Raw genomic sequence first — 5,415 nt, forward strand, 5'->3', positions numbered from 1 at the left:
ATAGAAGATAAAGACTGAGATGGTATAACTTGGGAATGCCTAGAGAGGATGATGATGGTGATAAATGTACAAATATAAAAACATTTTTGCATGAGTGTGTTAGTTGGATTCAGTTGTCAACTTGGCCAGGTGAGCATACCTAGTTTTGTTGTTGCGGACATAAGCCAATGGTACGTGAACCTCATCTGTTGCTAATTACATCTGCAGTCAGCTAGGAGGCTTGTTTGCTGCAATGAGCGACGTTTGACTTAATTGGCTGGTGCTTAAATGAGAGAATGCGACATAGCACAGCCTAAGCAGCTCAGCATTCCTCATCTCAGCACTTGCAGCTCAGCCCAGGCCTTTGGAGATGGAGAAAGAAGTCACCCTGGGGAAAGTTGTGGGAACCTAGGGGCCTGAAGAGAAGGCCAGCAGAGACCATTCTGTGCCTTCCACATAAGAAAGAACCTCAGTGGTAAGTTAGCTGCCTTTCCTCTGAAGAACCAACAAAATAAATCCCCTTTTATTAAAAGCCAATCCGTCTCTGGTGTGTTGCATTCCGGCAGCTAGCAAACTAGAACAATGAGGAAGAACAAGTGAATGTCAACACTGCAAGGTATTAAAAATGGGATAGTATACAGAAAAATGTACAATCAATGCAAGCTAAGGTCTATATTCAACAGTAACATTATAATAGGCTTCCACTGAAGGTAACAAAGGCTTTATTCTGAAACTAAATGTCAACAAACGGGGGATATGATGGAAGGATATGGATTCTTTGTGAAAGAAAGGAAATGTCTTCATATGGATTATGGTGGTGAAGACATGTCTAGACACTTAAGTTGTGTGAATAAAACTGTTTAAAAATTAACAGAGTAAAAAAATAATATTGAAAAGAAAATAAATTTTAAAAAAAATGAAGAGCGAAAGACAAGTGCTGGAGAAAATGCAGAGAAAGAGACGTACCTGTTCACTGTCAGTAGGAAAGCTGAGAGGTAGAGCCCCTTGGAGGGCAGTGTGGTGGTTCCACAGAAGGCTGGGGTGGGGCTGCCATATGATCCTGAAACCCTGTTGCTCAGAATATACCTAGAGGAACTGAGCATTTGCACATTGGCATTTATGGCGCTAGTGTTCCTGATTCATAATGGATGGGGGTGGCCTAAGGGTACAACAACTGAGGGATGGAAGGAGGAACTGTGGTGTATACATACAATGGACTACTGAGCAGCTGTGAGAAAGAATGAAGTTGTGAGGCATGCAACTAGGTGAATGAACCTTAAGGACTGTATGTTGAATGACATGGCGAAAACAGAAAGACAAGTATCATCATGCCTCACTCATATGGACTAACTATAATATACAAACTCAGAGAATTGAAGTTGAAAGCATGGGTTATCAGATTGGAACCTATTGTGAAGAGTCCAGGATTGTAAGCTCTTTAATAGCAGTCACATATGTTCAGGAATTGTAATTGTTATTTCTAAATTCTGAGATACCGAGCTATTTGTGTATAACCTGGTTGTTCTCTGTAACTTCAGATATTTATGTGACACCTGAGACTGAGTTAGAGGTCTGAAACTATGAAAGTCAGCAATACTCCATACAGCAACTGTTTAAAAAGTTGAAAAACTGATTAGACTTTGAATAGAGATATGAATGAAGCTGATCTGGATAGGACTAAGGTAAATCAGAAGACAGGGTAAAGGATGATATGGTCCATATTTTAAAACTTCAACTTCTGTGTGAGACCAAAGGGAGAGATGTTTATTCGGTACAAAATTTATATTTTTAGTAGCACATTATCTAATTTAATTTGTATCGTTAGTTTATTTCAACACCGTAAGTACATAGACTCTTGAATAGGGTGTGAGATCTTATTGGTTTGTACAGGTTAGTGTGATGCCCCGATGCATCCCAGAGTAATTTGGACAGAGAATAAAAAAGTATTTGCAAAGTTACCTTGGGGGACTGGGGAGAAAGGTAGAAATATTAGTCTTCCCTGTCTGTGGAATTCCTGATATTCTCGCAAATGGTAGGGACAAACAAGTCAATTGGCTGAGCCTTCGATCTTGGGGTTGGCCCCTTTGTAACTTATTCCTGCAAAGGAGATGCTAAGCCTACTTAAAATTAGTCCTAAGAGTCACCTGCAGAGAACCTCTTTTGTTGCTCAGATGTGGCCTCTCTCTAAGCCATCTTGGCAGGGGAACTCACTGTCCTCCCCACTATGTGGGACATGACTCCAGGGGTGTAAATCTCCGTGGCAATGTGGGACAGGACTCCCTGATTGAGCTGGGACCCAATATCATGGGATTGAGAAAGATTTCTTGACCAAAAGCGAGGAGAGAGAAATGAGACCAAAAAAAGTTTCAGTGGCTGAGAGATTTCAAATAGAGTCAAGAAGTTATCCTGGAGGTTATTCTTATGCATTATATAGATGTCCCTTTTAGTTTGTGGTGTATTGGAGTGGCTAGAGGGAAGTAACTGAAACTGTTGAACTGTGTTCCAGTAGCCTTGATTCTTGAAGACGACTGTATAATTATATAGCTTTTCTAATGTGACCATGTGATTGTGAAAATCTTGTGTCTGATGCTCCTTTCATCCAGGGTATGGACAGATGAGTAAAAAAATAAGGATAAAAAATAAACAGTAGAAGGGATAAAGGGTAAAAAATTGGGTAAATTGAAATATTAGTGGTCAGTGAGAGGGAGGCATACGGGGTATGGGATGTATGGATTTTCTTTTTTGTTTGTTTTTATTTCATTTTCTGGAGTAATGCAAATGTTCCAAAAAAATGATCATGGTGATGAATACACAACTATGTGATGATATTGTGAGTCATTGCCTGTATACTATGCATGGACTGTGTATATGTGAAGATATCTCAATAAAAATATTTTTAAAAAATGAGGAAGAGTTAAAGTATATAAAGCATTGAAAATAATTCTTACATATAGTAATCGCCACATAAATGTTAGCTGTTATCATTATTGTGGTGTAAAAGAGTGAATATTCTTCCTTAGGTTTCTAATTTATTATCAAATAGATATTCTGGCTGGAGCAAAAAGAACTCCATATTTCAAAATCATAAAGGTATTCGTTTTTATGTACATTTGTTCTTTTTGGGGGTTCATTTTAAATTATGACAAGTGTGACTGTTTTTTTAAAGGGGCGTTTTATGATTTCTTGATGTGGGAGAATGGCCAAGAATGTCAACTTTTTTCAAGACACAAAAAGCAATGAATCTAAATGAAATTTTAGTCTGTGCCTTATATAGTAATAATGGCCCTTCCTATAATATTATATCATTTTCTCCAAGTTTACTCCAGCATCCTGTTTACCTTTATCCCTGCAGCTGCTTATTGGGTTTTGGCATTGAGAAATTACCTCCTAATGATGCCCATATGGCATCCTCATCTGTCTGAAGATTGTTCTCTTCTGTAAGAGATGAACTTAGTTTTCTTTTGTTTCATTTGCTTTTCTTTTGTTCACTTTTCCTCTTCAATTTTAGTTTCCTTCAGTTCCTTTAAGAGTTTCTTAAGGAGTAAGAGTTTCTTAAGGAGTGAGAAACTCCTTTTAAAAAAAGTAAGTGACTCTTAAAAAAAAAAGTAAGAGATTCTTAATTTTTTCTTTCATTCCCTTTCTCAATAATTACTCAGAGTTTCCTGTTTCTGGGCTGTACTTCCCGAATTCTGGTGCTCTCCAACTCTTTGGAAGCTCTGCTTTTATTTTTCTCCTTCAGGTCATCTGTGCAAATCATTAAAGTTAGAAGGTTAGTCCCAATGACTGGTCAGCTCCATTAATGTGGTCTCCCCTCTGTGACCGTTTACTTTTCTGACTCAGTATCTTTTACTGCGAAGCTTGTTAAAAACCTTCCCAGCTGGAAGAAGGTGCTCCCTGCAACTTTAAGATAGCCTGTTTGTACCCAGGGCAGGCCCCAGCTGAACTCACGGTACAGGAAAGCTCCTGAGCTTTGCCAGACGGCTCAGGGTGGGACCTAAAAGGGACGGCAGTAGAGATTTAAAAGCAAGTGTCTGCCTTGCTGCCACATCTCTATTAGAAACTGAGAAAGTGCATTGCTATCCTCAGCCAGGGCTAACATAAGCTTAAAATAAGCTTTGCTCAGCAAGGGAGAGGGTGAACCAGGCTTGCTGAGCAAAGCTTATTTTAGGCTCCCACCAATTCTGTAGCTTCTTACCTTTATTGACTCTGATCCACCCTAGTTCCTTCATTCCAGAGCCAGTTGTCCTCTGCCTATTTTAGTCCTTGCTTTTCATAGCACCCACCCTTACCATCAGGAGTCCTTTCTGACTCATAAAATGCCTTGCTTTTCACTCAAATCCTCCCCTACACCGAGGCTCACAGATTATGGGATTTCTTTGTGGGCCCAAAGTTAGTGGCAGAGTTGGGACAGCAATCTAGATCATCAGTCTCCAACTTCAGGGCTCTCTCCATATGTGTGTGGATGTCTCTTTGAGAGGAGTTGGTGCCTGGGAATCACAGTGGTCATTTATAATGGTTTTATAAATGAATGTGGAGGTGTGGAAGGAGGTGGCCGTGGTCTCCTGACAGGACACAGGCGGGAGCTTGGCAAGGATTTTATGAAAATGGAAAATTATGAGGCATTTGTAGGCTGTGATTTTTCTAAGACCCTATTCCCCAGCATTGCTCAGAAGATTATGTCTGCTATGCATTCAGTGGATTTAGAGGATTCTAGGAACTGGGGAGAGAGTGAAAAGACTGTAGGAGTGGAGAACAAATCCAGTGGTAAGTATTCAGTACTACTTGAGAATGAGAAGAATCAATCACTGGGAAAAAAGAACCTTAACTTTAACAAGCCAAACAATAAGAGCTTCCATCAAGCTATCTCCTTCAGCCTTCTGCAGCCAGCCCCATAGATCATTTGTCTACTGCAGAGCATCAGCTTCTTGCCTCTTTCCAGTGGTTTAGTTCCACAGTGTCATCAGGAGGCTTTAGTTCTACAGAAAATGGGACGCACAAGAAAACATTTCCTAAAGGAAAATACAAATAATGGAAACAAGGAAAGCATGAATTTTAGAAGAAAATATATTATATGTAATAATTCATTGGAGAAGGCAAGTAAATATATGGTATTAGGAGAAAATAATGACGAGGTTGAATCCTAAAATTCTAGGAACTTAGGAGCATTTAAAAATCTTTTTTGTGATATTTGGAAGAAATTGTAGCATTACTGAAAGGCCACGAGGTGGAGGGCAGTGGTCCTCCCTCGGAGGAGGGCAGTGGTCCTCCCTTGGACACCTCAGCCTCTGTTGGCCTTCTTGTGCAGGTGCTCCCTTCTGATGATGGGTGCATCTACATACAAGTGGTACACTCTTCTGTCTGAGGCCAAGAACAAGAGGCATATCATCAATTTGCCAGGAAATTACTATTTCAAATGCTGAAAGGTGAATTTTCTGT

The 5,415-nt window shown here is 39.8% G+C and overlaps 1 pseudogene; it reads left to right on the forward strand.

Annotated features, from left to right (window-relative positions):
- The first annotated feature begins 4,583 nt into the window (after positions 1-4,583).
- Positions 4,584-5,123, forward strand: LOC143665218 (DNA polymerase nu pseudogene; annotated as a pseudogene).
- Positions 5,124-5,415: the final 292 nt, after the last annotated feature.

This window comes from Tamandua tetradactyla, chromosome 21 (genome assembly GCF_023851605.1).
Source record: "Tamandua tetradactyla isolate mTamTet1 chromosome 21, mTamTet1.pri, whole genome shotgun sequence".
Lineage (NCBI taxonomy): Eukaryota > Metazoa > Chordata > Mammalia > Pilosa > Myrmecophagidae > Tamandua > Tamandua tetradactyla.